This window comes from Mustelus asterias, chromosome 11 (genome assembly GCF_964213995.1).
Source record: "Mustelus asterias chromosome 11, sMusAst1.hap1.1, whole genome shotgun sequence".
NCBI classification, from domain to species: domain Eukaryota; kingdom Metazoa; phylum Chordata; class Chondrichthyes; order Carcharhiniformes; family Triakidae; genus Mustelus; species Mustelus asterias.
This window is the reverse complement of record NC_135811.1, coordinates 22,376,662-22,391,360: the sequence shown is the minus strand read 5'-3', so window position 1 is coordinate 22,391,360 and position 14,699 is coordinate 22,376,662. Positions and strand designations below refer to the sequence as shown.

The window sequence follows — 14,699 nt, the reverse complement described above, 5'->3', positions numbered from 1 at the left end:
AAGTGGATATATACCAATTGCTCCATGCTAATCACATGATTCAAGACATAAAGAGCAATTATAAGTGAGATTTATTGGACATGACGCATGAATGAACCAGTTGGATGTGTAGAATGTTTTTAATGAATAGCAGAATCATTTCACAGTTAATAAACTGTCTTTATTGGCCTGGATTTTCATCCTTGCGGTGGGTGGTAGGAGACTGGAAAATTCTGGGCTTGGCTCGCCAGCCTGGCTCAGATGCCCACAAAGGTAGGATCATCATTGCCAGGGGTGGGTGAGAGGCAGGCTTGTGGGCTGAAGTCAGGCCAGCTGAGCCCGGAAGGATTTTGGAGGCAGCCACATGGGCTGCTGGGCGGTGGGGCAGGCTGTTTAAAAAGTCAACCTAGGTGCAGGGGCTTCATCCAGTTAAAAGTAAAAAATAAAGATCCTGCATCTCTCAACTCTCACATCTCCTTCCCCTTCAAACACTCCCCATGCCCCAGTCATGCCTCCTATCCCAAGCTTTTCCCCATGGTCCCTCATGTACCCTCTGCCATTGTATGGCACTTCCATAACCATTATCCTACTATACACAGCTTAGAAACTAAGAACCCTGTTGTGAAAGTAGTATGTGTTTAAAAACAGCTTAAAGAGGAATTAATTCATAACTTTCTAGTGTGTGAAAAAAAAGTATTTTCACTTTAGGTAATGAAAGTGTTGAACATCCAGACCCTTTAAAATATCAATAACAAAAGCCACAAACCCCTGAAACCACACATTATGTAAACAAACATTGTGAATTTGACAAGAGAGATCAGAGAGACTGAACTCTTAATCAAATAATGTTTTCTCTGGGGCGCAAGTGTTTCAACAAGCTAATGGTTGTCTGGCTTCTCAGACAAGCATACATGATGAGGCTTGGTTGAAAACCCAGCCATCCATTAAACTTGTTTAAACACCTGTGCCTCAGAGAAAACATTGTTTGATTGACAGCTCAGGCACTTTGATCTTGGCTGTCAATTTCACAATGTTTATTCTCACAATCTTAAGTGGTTTCAAGGGTTTGTGGTTTTTGTTAGAGATACTTTAAAGGGCCTGGACGTTTGACACTTTTATTGCCTTCCAAGTGAAATGAATTTTTTGATTTAGTGGAGAGTTATGAATGAATTACTTCTTGAGAAATTCTTTTTTCTGAAAATGTCTCAGTGCCATTATAAGGTTCTTTGGTTTTATATGGTGTATAGTGGGTCAGTGGGCATGGAAGTATCATAGCTTGACACTTAGGGCCATGGGGAGCAGGTGGAAAGGCAGAGGTTAGAATAGGGTGCAGGAAGGACTGAGGTAGGTGGGTGGAAGAGCAGAGCTTGGTATTGGAGGGCATAAGGACGACCTTTTGAACTTACCTCATAAATGGTGCCCTCATGCAGACTAAGGTTCATGACTTTGCTGAGGGGCCTTGAATCACAATTCTCTAAAGACCTGGCCTGACCCTATGAAAATTGGAGTGGAATAGGACTTGCCCATCTCTGCAATGCAGGCTTCCAGGTCAGGTGTGCTGGATGCAGGATTTTGAGTGGGACCAGCCTGCACCCTTTAAAGACACTCTCGAAAATCAGACAACTCAGAAATGGGGTCAGGAATCCTGAAATCGGGACCCACCCAATAATTTTAAACAGCCCTCAAGTCCTGTCGACTTAGTGAAAATTCAGTCGACCACTGATCTGTCTCAGAATGAAACCCGAATTATTCGATTTATATTGACTCTGTCTGTAATGTAATAAAAAAGATTCTGTACATTCTCCGTGCTGTAATAAAATGTACTCAGTTGTGTTTCTAATAGAAAATCTACTTTATTAAATTTTATATTACATTTTTTCCATCGACAAAAATATGTTAAAGGCTTTTATTAGTTGTTTTTCCAAAAATCTAACAAATTGCAGTATCCCAGTGACACGCTGATTTCTCGTGAACCATGAGCTATAAGTTTAAATTTTGGCGTTTGCTGATCTTTTTTCCCCGACACACGCTACATATTAATTTTCTGATGAAGCAGATGGTGAGGCGGGATAGGAATGCGAGTGCAGTGAGGGACTGAATGCAGAAGTAAAGGACCCACACCTTCACAATAACTGCTTTCAGGTGAAAGGGATGACAATTGACTCGATGGCCTGAATCGCCTCTACTTGTTTCTCAGTTCGAGGACAGCAACTGCGTCGATTTGTGTGTGAAGACAGATTCGACCATTCAAACTCAGTGGCGGCACAATGACACAGTGGTTAGCACAGCTGCCTCACAGCGCCAGGGATATCCGGGTTCAATGCCTCGGGTGACTGTGTGGAGTTTGCAAGTTCTCCCCGTGTCTGCGTCCTCCCACAGTCCAATGATGTGCGGTTAGGTTGATTGGCCATGCTAAATTGACCCTCGTGTCAGGGGGACTAGCAGGGTAAATATGTGGGATTAGGGCATGGGTGGGATTGTGGTTGATGCAAACTCAATGGGCCAAATGGCCTCCTTCTGCACTGTAGGGATTCTATGACTCTGGTTAAAATTGTTTAAGTCTGCAACACACAACCTGGATGGGAAATAATATTAGGAAGGTAAAAGTAATATTTCTTTGAAAGTTGCACTAAACTACACTGGGATATGGAATCAATAGATCTTTGCGGCCATCACTGAACCTGACTGTAGAGTGCATGAGTGAGAAAGACATGAATGAATTATATTGAAACTTAGAAGTGGGAGTTGTTTTTCATCATCCAGGACAAAACAGCCAGCTCGACTGACACCTCATCCACCACCTTCAACATTCACTCGCTCCACCACTGAGGCGCAATGGCAGCAGTGTGCACCATCTGCGAGATGTCACAACTCACCAAGGCTCCTTCAACAGCACCTCCCAAATCTACAACCTCTACAATCTAGAAGGACAAGGGCAGTGGATGAATGGAAAAGGAACACTACCTCCTGTAAGTTCGCCTCCAAGCCAAGCACCATCCTGACTTAGAACTATGTCACCGTTCCTTCATTGTCACTGGGTCAAAATCCTGGAACTCTCTTCCTAACAGCATTGTGGGTGTGCCTACACCACATAGATTACCAGCAGTTCAAGGAGACAGATCACCGCCACCTTCACAAGGGCAATTATGGAAGGGCAATAAATAATACCTTAGTCAATGATGCCCATGTCCTGTGAAAGAATAAATGTTGTTTTGCTAGCCAGATATAAAAATCCCACTATTCTTTAGCACTCTAGGGTATAGCTGTCCTAATTGATGGCTGTGAGGGAGTCAGCAACCTTCAGATAGATGGTCCTCCTGTTAAAGTAAGTTTTCCCACCTGAAAACCGGTAAATTAATGCTGTCAAGAAGGTAACTGAACTTCAGCCACTGCTCTCCCTGTCCAAGTGGTAAAACCCATTGTAAAAAGATTCTCTCTCGGACAACAGAGCCAAGAAATAGGATCAGCAACAAAAATGTATGAGCTCAACATTGAAGGCTTATCCTGGGAATAACATGAGCTACGTGCAGAAGAACTCTCTGACATGAATGTGAACACAGTCACCTTGAAAGGAACCCTCCTTGCAGACCACTCCATCGAGCCCACATTCTAAGATCCCAACTCATTGCAAGTAGGGATAGCAAGACATACAGCCTAGTCACCTACATGAAGGAAAGCCTCACCAAAGATCCAGAAGACCTCAAATCAGATGACCCCTACTTGATCTCCATCAAAATAGGTAAGGTGAACATCATAAATGTCTATAAGCCACCAAATGATCTGTTGCCCATCATTGTAATACAGCCTGCAGCACGTTCAACCATCTACTCTGATGACTTCAATAGTGGGGACACCCCAATAACAACTCTGCGGCAGAACAATTGTCAGCCTGGGACTCTGTGTATGACCTAAAACTTATGTAAGATGTAAAGCAGCCTGGAACATTCCATCCACCAGGTAGAAGACGGTTTACTCATCAGATCTTTGCTTCACGACCAACGACAGCAAACATGACAGCAGCAGCCGACCACTGACATGATCCTGGCATGTGCTTCCCATCATCCCCTATGTCAACATTGTCCAACCCTCACTCATACCGGCCTCAAACTATCATCCATAAACGCAAAATTAAAACCCTGCTAGAATCTGTGGAAGGGTCACCGAGATGTCTACAGCTGATACTTAGAATCCACAGTTAACTGGATCCAACCCCTCCCCAAAAATTACAACTGTCTAACTCGACATCGCAAACTGTTCCCTGGGGCTTCAGAAAAACTTCCATTCCCTGCTGGACCATGTGAAGTGAGCAATTCCTGGAGGAATACAGGGAAAATGATGGGATTTGTGGTTGTCACTTGAAGAAGATTGCGTCATAAGATTGTGAGAAATGGTGGAGAAGATTGACACATGCACTCGAGCTGAGGGACATGGAATCTCCTACACTGCCTGGGAGCAGCCAGCAACAGCCACACCAGCGGCCCAGAATCAACACTGACACGAGCAGGGAAGATAAGTGGATAGAAAAAAAAAATCCTTGATGCAGTCTCTCAGGACCATCCCAGAGCAGGCATTCTTCTCCAATCCATACACACCGGAGGCATTGGACAGCACCCTGAGGATAACCTAGTCAGGGAAATAAGCAGGAGTCAGTGGGATTTACCCAAAATTTATGAAAACCTGTACATTAATGCTGTCAGAAAGGTAACTGAACTTCAGCCACTGCTCTCCCCGCTCAAGTGGTAAACCCACTGGAAAATGAATCTTCTCAGAGCCAAGAAATAGGATCAGCAACGCAACATTAAAGGCTTATCCTGGGAATAACGTGAGCCACGTGCAGGAGAACTCTCTGATATGAATGAGGACACAGTCACCTTGAAAGAAATCTACCTTGCAGACCATCGAGCCCACATTCCCAGGTCCCAACTCATTGTAGGTAGGGATAACAAGACATGTAGCCTCGTCACCTACATCAAGGAAAGCCTCACCAAAGATGTAGAAGACCTCAATTCAGATGACCCCTCCATCAAAGTAGGTAGATGTCTACAAACCACCAAATGATCTGTGGCCAGACATTGTAATACAGCCTGCTAAACAAACTGAGTCCCACCTGGGAAAGAGCAATGCAGTGTCACGCAGGGATATTGCTGAAATTCTCCAACATCATTTGCTGTGTAAAAACTCTTAAACTGATCAACTCCACAATCAACAACTGAGAGTTCTGGGTGCACCGTGGAGATCAAATCAGCTGTCCATGTATGACAAACAATGGGCTCCCACAAGGGTCAGTGCTCACTCTGGCTTTCTTCACCATATATATCAGTGACCTCCCAACCACAAAGTCAAGGCTCTTCGCATATGCTGACAACTTGGGCCTGGTTTCCCAGGCTAAAGAACTTCAGGTCATTGAGAAACCACTCACTGAAGATTTATGTTTTCTGAAAGTCCACTTCGGAATGAGACTTCAGTCAAATATTGCCAAGACTGTTGTTTCAGTCTTCCACCTGACTAACTCAATGACCAGGGAAGAACTTCATGTCCAGTTCTGTGGCCAACCGCTCAGTCAGGACCCAATGCCAAAATATCTTGGCAGCATTCTTGATCGTACATTGGTCTGCTGGCAACACCTCCAGAACATTGGAGCCAAGGTTAAGATGAGAGTCCAAAGATGTACAGGTTCAGTGGATTGGCCATGCTAAATTGCCCCTTCATGTCCAAACTTGTGTAGGTTAGATGAATTAGCCATGGTAAATGCGCAGGGTTACGGGGATAGGGAGGAGGAGAGGGCCTGGGTGGGATGTTCTTTTGGAAAGTCGGTGCAGAGTTGATGGGCCGAATGACCTCTTTCTGCACTGGAGGAATTCTATGAACCTCATGTGGAAATGGATGGGTATTACCTGGGGCAATAGGGTCAATATACTACACATTGCTTCACTTGCCCTGGTCTACGGAACAGCAGGGTACTTCTGCTCAACCTATCTCAGGAGCCGCTATACAAATGTGGTAGATAGACATCTGGGAAGTCATGAAGAATATTTCTGGAATGTTGAGACTAACGCAGCTCGAGTGACTTCCTGTTGAACATCCTGATGTCTGCAGGGAAAATATCCACCTCAAAGAACCCCACCGATTGACAGTTGATGAAGCAGTCCCACTGATACGACCTCAAAAAAACCCCCAAGCAGTTATCAGAAATCCTGTTTTCCCTACTGGAATGTACAAACCAATGACAGGCCCGCCTCTCGATGGCACCTTCTGGCTAACTGCAGACCACAACCTGATAATTGACCCAACTTCAACTTTCCACAGAAAATCGGGACAGCCCTCAACTGCTTGAGGATGAACCAAGGAAAACGTGTGCACTTGCTCTACAAGTGGAAAAATGAGGAACAGTTCACAGTACAATTATGGCCATCAAGTCTGACCATTCGCCCGTACACTGAATGTCTGCTTTGAGAGATTCATTGCAGGTGGCATCGCATCCATTCTCACTGCGTCAGCTGAAAACATTGAATGGGTTGTTAACCTCGACATCAAACTATAACTGCTTCCTCAGCCATGTGAATAAAAAAACGATGGTTTATACTTACATGTAGGCAACTTCTAGTTCATGAACTGTGTTTTAATTAAAAAGAGAATATGTTTTATGTCCTCATAACAGCAATGGAAACTGCTTTTGACCTCAGCTTGGCCTTATAATAATATCTGTTGAAATATGTTTTCCATGTGTGTTCTAATTGCCATAAAGCTCTATGTATTGATCTAATTAACATGTACATTAAGAAGTGACTGTACGTTCTAATGACAGATATGACCATACAACTCCTTCAAATTGTAAAGTGCAACTATTAACAACCAGAACAGAAACTGGGTGGCATGCATTCAGACTTCTGTGTTCATTATACTTCACATAGTTAAGAGCTGAAAAATAAGAAACAAATGACAATATATTTATACCATGAATAATATCAGGAAGCCAACAGGGCAAATACCTGTTTACCAAAGAATGGCATGAGGGTGGGTTTTTATTTAAGGTTCTGATACCAAGGCTTCATTTCTGAGTTACTCCAGCTTCCGGACAAAAGCCAGGGTCATGTCCAATTTGCATTTGTTCGATGCAAAATGCACACAGACATGATTCATGCATCCTGTTTTCTACGTGTCCCTTACAGAGAGAGTTTGTTTCATTCTAAAGCCCCCGGCACTTCAAGGGAGCAATAATAATTGTTCAGTCCAAAGCATGACCTTGTGCTTCCAGTAACCTGTCATTCTAATTTTCCACCTCATTCTCACACTGAGATCTCTCTGTCTCTGTCCTTGGACTGTTGGGTCAAGTGAGGCTCAATGTAAGCATGAGAAACAGCTCCTTATATTTCAGTTAGTTTTAGTTTTTGGGCGGCATGGTGGCACAGCGGTTAGCACTGCTGCCTCACAGCGCTAGAGACCCTGGTTCGATTCCGGCCTCAGTGACTGTGTGGAGTTTGCACGTTCTCCTCGTGTCTGCGTGGGCTTCCTCCGAATGCTCCGGTTTCCTCCCACACTTCAAAGATGTGCAGGTTAGGTTCATTGGCCATAATAAATTGATCTTTAGTGTCAGGGAGATTAGCAAGGTAAATAAATGGGGTCATGGGGATAGGGCCTGGGTGGGATTGTGGTCAGTACAGGCTTGATTGGCTGAATGGCCTTCTTCTGCACTGTAGGGATTCTATGAGTTCGGCTTTTTTAAAGCTTTCTGGACTGAATGTTGTATTCAATAATTGCAAACCGTAAACACTGTCCCCCATTTTCTTCTCTTTCCTTTGCATGTTTCATCACACCTGCTCTAGATACATTCAGATAAAAATAAATTACTGCAGATGCTGGAGTCTGTAACAAAAACAGAAAATACTAGAAAATCTCAGCATGTCTGACAGCGTCTCTTGACAGGTTATCAGACCTGCTAAGGTTTTCCAGCATTTTCTGTTTTTGCTCTTGATACATCTTTAGTTTTTTTGCTTCTTTTCTTGCCCCATCACCATTCCCTTTGGCCTTGGAAGACTAACTCTTCTGTCATTCAATCTCTTCTGTCTCCACCCTGTCATAGATATTCCTTTTATCCTTGTCCCACTGACCTCTTGCTCAAAATCGGTTGCATCTCTAACTTTTCCCAATTCTAGTGAAAGGTCATCAGCCTGAAACCTTAACTTTGTTTCTCTCTCCATAGTTGCTGTCTGACCTGTTGAGTATTTCCAGCATTTCTGTTGATTTTAGATTTGCAGCATCCTTTTGCAACTAGTATTTCTGTAGACTTTGCTGCTGATAATTCTGAAAGTAACAAAGGAATATGTTTGATGTAGCTGTGGCAACAGGACACCATGTTCAAGGTGAATACTATAGAAATGTCACTATATAGTGAACACAGATGTCCCCATTCCTCCCAGTGACTTTTAAGTTAGCTGAAAAGTGGGTCAGGGGAGCATGCATCATGCCCATGCCAACGGCATTGCACAGAAGCTCTGGATTCAATGCCAAAATCTGTTCAATTGTCTCACCAGCACTAACACAGTAAGGGACCACAGACTATGATCTCATAATAATTACAAGTACTCTCACAGTCTTACAGTATTTCAGTATTGCATTTGAATTGCATTTGCAATTCAGTATCCCTACAGTGCAGAGGGAGGCCATTTGGCCCATTGAGTCTGCATCGACTCACTGGAAGAGTATTTTACCCAGGTCTGCCAGGCCCCACCACCCCCATCCCACCACCCCCCATCCCCCATCCCACCACCCCCCATCTCCACCCCCATTCCCCCCATCCCTGTAACCCAGTGCACTTTTACCATGGCTAAACCACCTAACCTGCACAACTTTGGATTGTGGGAAGAAATTGGAGCACCCAGAGGAAACCCACGCAGACATGGGGAGAATGTGCAAACTCCGCACAGTCACCCAAGGCCAGAATCGAACCCAGGTCTCTGATGCAGTGAGGCAGCAGTGTTAACCACTGTGCTGCTCCGCTTGGCACACTTCACCTGATTGTCCAATAAGATACACTTCTCAACATCACTTCACCAAGTCAGATCCTCAATGGTATAACACCTTGCCATTTTTTTTCCAAATGAAGTTCTAGATGATGCATGCTACTATCTTTCCAGTGTCTGTGGATATTACCCTGATATTGGCATACCATTGAGATTTGACTTTTAAATGTACTAACCCTTGTCACACATGAAAAGGTTTATATCAAACAGGAAGCAGAATGGAAAGCTTGCATTCTATCTCTATTTCTAAGGCGCGTGCCCTTCAAATACCGGCGAGCACTTTGAAAAGGAAATAATAGATTGGGAAATTGACAGACTGGCGCTAGCTCAGGGATCATGGTTCATTCCTTTAGTCTGCATCTTATTCAATCATGCATTCACTGACACAAAAGCATGGATTGAACTGGTGAGAGAATCTTGCCTACCACTAAATAGTCACAGAAAAGGAAGGAAGAAAGACTTGCTTTTTACATTGTGGTTTTTCACGCCAGATATCGCAAAGTCATTTATTGCCGGTGAAGTACTTTTGAAGAATAGTTCTAATGCAGGAGATATTTCTCTAAAACTTTTTTCCTGTCATGTAGATCTGGCAAGAGAGGATGAGGCATGGGCTGGTGAGCAGAAACATCTATAAGCTCGCAGCACACTGTCATTCAAACCCAGCCTGACAAACAGCAGTACATTTCTATCCATCCTGGGTGAGTTCGAAAGACAATTTAAAGAGTTTGTATCAGATGCAATGAAGAATATAAGAGAACAGCCACAGCTGAGGTGCTACAGGAAGAGCGGGAAACAGAAACTCCAGAGCTAATGAGGTGAGTGATTCCGATCTCCGAGATTCTGTTTAAAATAAACATCGGAGACATGGGGAATAGGAGCATGAGTAGACCATTCAGCCACCAAGCCTACTCTCCAATTAAACAGATCATGGCTGGTCATTACCTCTATGCCATTTTTCCTTATTATGCTTCTTGAGCATAAATGATTGCTGGGCTCATTAGCAAGTGTATCCACAGTTGGTGTGGACTCATAGGAATCTTGGCCTGTGAGTTAGATATATAGACTCAGAGAAATCTACAATCTCATTCCATGAGCTAGAAACTCTGCACCCTGGAGCATGTAGTAACCCCAACATTTGCAATGAAAGCCTCCATAGCAAAGACTCCAATGCCATTCTGTGTTAAATGCTAAGATTACTGCCAAACAAATCTTGGGGTTTCTGCTCATCCTACAACATGTTTACTGGCTGGGTTGTTAGACATTGTTAGAGTCTTTAATATTGTCTTTGCTGTTTTGGGGTTTGCTATGAGCGCGGTATCAGAGTCCAGGAGCAGGACATGCAAGACATGACAATGGATGACATTGCTATCTTGACCAATGAGAACATGCTCCATACCACATAAACAATGCCACACCCTCTCCTATGCTTTCCAAATGACTTCATATGGATTAGAAAGTTGCAAAAACCAAGCTTCATCCCGGCAGCAATCAAAAAATTCACCAGATCATCCATTTTTGATAATCAACATCATCAAAGCTATAGGTCACTGAAAGTCCCCAACTCTTCTTCAGAGTTGAAGGAAGCTATCAATGGACTGGACAGGTGGACAGAAAAGTGGCAATTGGAATTCAATCCAGATAAATGTGTGGAAATGAACCTTGGAAAGGAAAATGAGGCAAGATATTTTGAACGCAGCTGCTGTTACAGCTGGACAAGTCAGATCCCAGAGTGAAACCTGGCTTGAGGGATGGCACGGTTGTACAGTGGTTAACACTGCTGCCTCACAGCGCCAGAGTCCTGGATTCAATTCCGGCCTTGGGTGACTGTGTGGAGCGCACATTCTCCCCGTGTCTGCGTAGGTTTCCTCCGGGTGCTCCGGTTTCCTCCCAGAGTCCAAAGATGCGTGGGTTAGATTGATTGGCCGTGCTCAATTGACCCTAGTGTCAGGGGATTAGCAGGGTAAATATGTGGGGTTATGGGAATAGGGCCTGGGTGGGATTGTGGTCGGTGCAGACTCGATGGGCTGAATGGCTTCCTTCTGCACTGTAGCGATTCTATGATTGATAGATTCTAACTTTTATCATTTTTTACAAACTGTGGCGATGAACAAATTCACAGGAGTCTGCTGATGAATGTTCAACAAAATAATAAAACTTTTCTTAAATAAGAAAAATGAATTATATTGCACCAGACAAAGAGGTTCAAAAGATCTGAATATCAAACACAAAAAAAATGATTCATATTCACGAGTCCTTCACTCTAGCTATATCTTTACAGACACATACACATTTGGCAAGGTAAAACAATTTACAATTCTATCTTATGCTCTAATATTCAGGGTAGGTATGGGAACCAACTTGTGAACTGTGGTCAGACACATCACAGTCCAAAGTAAGTGACAGATGCGACCAAAGCAGATTCAATGGATTTCTCAACAATCTATCCTGACTCTTGTCAACCTGTCTCACTGAAACTCTGACCGGGATTTTCCAGCCCTACCGTGGTGTGACCTGCTGCAGGGGGTGCGGCTGGCTAACCAAAAATTCCATTGACCTTCGGTGGAATTGGATGATCCAGACAGCAAGCAGAGGTGGAAAATCTCACCCTCTGTCTTTCTCACAAGGCTTTCTGATCTCCACATTTGAGGAATTTGCCTTGGAATTCTCCCCAAATGTTGCTCAGACTCAGACAGTGTCAACAAGGATCCACTTCCAGGGTTTCAATCTTACATCTGTGACTCCTATTCCCTGGATCTCCAAGTATGCTCACACTTCACCTTCCAAGAACACTTTCAGATCTTCAGCCATGCCAGGAAGAACACCACTGCTGCTTCAAGTCTGTTCCTTGCAGCTCTCCCTTCAACTTGGAGCCTTACTGTTTGCCATTGGCATTAATTGCAAGGATTTACAAGTTATTAATACTCAACCTGTTTGGCTACATTGTGAACCTTGGCCATCAGGTCCTGGGACTTGAACCCAGAGCTTCTGACTCAGGTAGGAATGTTGTTCACTGCATCGCAGGACCTCTGTACTGAAGCTAAGGAATGTCAAAACGTTCTTTGGTGATGATTCAATGAGTTTCTGAAACACACAGCGCAGGAAGTTACCAAGCTCGGTGTCCACATTTGGATAGTTGAGGAGCCTCACAGTCCCTAGGCTAGTGAGAGAACTATTGAACAATAGCTTGATGACACTTACTGTCATACAGCACTTAATTAGTGATGAGTTAGGAAAAGGCAACAGGGAACTGGTACCTTTGGATTTGCACCCAGCAAGAGGCCAATGCTTTCACAAAACAGAAGGAAACAGAGAAGGCCAGGGGAAGAAAAACAGGTGTGAGAATTTAAAACAAACTGTCCTACATAACCATCCTCTGATGGTCTTCACATACTCTGTTATTTTGTCATCAGTCGTACCCTCTTGTTGTTTAGCTTTGCCTTATACTAGTTTTCCTCAAGGATATTCTGTTGTTGGCCAATAAAGGTTGGCAGTTTTGCTGAGCCGTCACCTAATTCTGCAAAGGTAAAATGCTTAGTTCTTCTCTGTCAACACCCGAGAAGCCTGAGCTGATTAATTTAAACATGCTTGGAACCGGTCCCAGAAACCTCATATCAAACTAATCTGCTATCACTGAAAGACCAAAAATCCTGTGTTAAATCTGAGATCAGTTGTACTCGAGATATGATACCTGATTGAGGAGTGCAGTGATTGTTGTCCTGAAATATCAGAAGGGGCTATCAGTAGAAGTCACGCTAACGTGAAGAGCTTAAGTGTATGCTTTGTTGGTCAGTAAATGCATTTAACAATAAGATGGCAAGGAAGAGTTTCATGAATTTCTAATGGGTACTGAGCTGGTGATCCCTTTTAGATCCCTATCTCAAACCCCCTTGACGATAGACCATAAGACCGTAAACCGTAAGACATACGAGCAGAAGTAGGCCATTCAGCCCATCGAGTCTGCTCTGTCATTCAGTGAGATCATGACTGATCAGATGTGATAATGCTCAATTCCACTTTCCCACCTTATCCTCATAACACTTGATTCCCTTAATGATTAAAAATCTGTCCATCTCAGCCTTGAATATGCTTAACAACCCAACCTCTGCAGCCCACTGCGGTAAATAGTCCACAGGTTCACTACCCTCTGGGAGTTGAAATTCCTCCTCATCTCTGTTCTAAATGGGCGACCCCTTACTCTGGGATTATGCCCTCTGGTCCTAGACTCTCCCACAAGGGGAAACATCCTTTCAGTAGCTACCCTGTCAAGCCCCTGAGGCAGACCTACAATGAAACACATCGTGCCCAAGGCACAGGGTCCCGACAAATGGGGGCAGCCCCATGCTGGTCGGGGCACCAATCAGAATCGATGGGCCTATCGGCAGCCAATGCAGAACCACATTGGGCTTTAGTTGATGGAGACCCCTTAGAGCAGGGCTTCTGCTGAGCCTCCTGAGCTGTCTGCACCGCTGATTCGCCCTTTCTGCAGCCAACTGGGACAGATCAATGACTACTACCCAGTCAAGCCTGAGCCCAAAGCTCTCCCGGGGCCTAGGCGCGGCCTCAGGCTTTGCCAGGCGTGCAGCACCGAGGACCTGTTCCCACTGCAATTGAGTCCATTACTGCAGGAAGGAGCATCGGAGCCTGGACGGGGGCATCAAGAGGCCTGTGGGCGGCTGGGTGAAGCAGCTGGCAGTTTGTCCTCTCTCAACATTCTTTTCCTAGAGTTTGAGTTGGTGATGGAGTTTGAGGGCTCAGCAGATCAGAAACTAGAAAATCTTAAGTCAGGAGTCCATGTTGGCAGCAGAGAGTGATTGTGTGACTGAGGACGTAGACAAGCAGGAGATGAAGGCCATGGCAAAGCACGAATCAAAGGAAGACCGCATCTTCACTAAGTCTAAGAGGAGAATTGCTCTGGTGTCTGATTAGGTTCTGTGTTCCTGCAGAGGAGGAAGTTCATTGTGGGTTTCTGGGGAGAACATTCCCTCCAAAACAGATATCCCCAACTGTTCATGTGGAGACTAGCGTGAATTTGAGTTTCAGGTGATGCCCCAGTTGCTTAACCATTTGAAAGTGTATTGATTGGAGAGAGTTTGGATTGGGGGACACTGTGTTTACGCCCGTGAACAAAGCTGTGACCATGGTAATGAGTACAGTGTAGAATTTCTCTGGAGACTGGATTTCTTGGCTGATCAGCTGTAATTATTCATTGTACGGGAATACAACTACCCCTGATTTAAAGCCATGATGTGGAGATGCCGGCGTTGGATTGGGGTGGGCACAGTAAGAAGTCTCACAACACCAGGTTAAAATCCAACAGGTTTATATGGAATCACGAGCTTTCAGAGCGCTGCCCCTTTATCAGGTGAATGCTTATTTAAAGCAATCGTTCTGCTCGCAACACCCCTACTTCGCACTGAAAACTGTTACTACTTATTTGGGAGCGATGTGGGAAGCTTTCTCTACTTTGCTCGCACACACATTTGATACTACAGGTTTTTAAAAAGTAATTCCTGCCAATTAAATTTAAATGTTCAATCCAAGGGAATGTCACAGTCTGAGATCAAAGCAACTGACATTTCCAGGCAGCTTTACTATCTACTTGTAAAAGTTTTTAAGTTTAAATAACATGCTGAAAAACTTTCATAGACTGTGCAGATGAATAAATGAGAACTATTAATACAGAAAAAGTGTGCAAGATTG

At 44.1% G+C, this 14,699-nt stretch overlaps 1 pseudogene; it reads left to right on the top strand.

Annotated features, from left to right (window-relative positions):
• LOC144500855 (programmed cell death protein 2-like) overlaps positions 1 to 14,198 on the top strand; it is a 39,809-nt pseudogene extending 25,611 nt beyond the window's left edge.
• Positions 14,199 to 14,699: the final 501 nt, after the last annotated feature.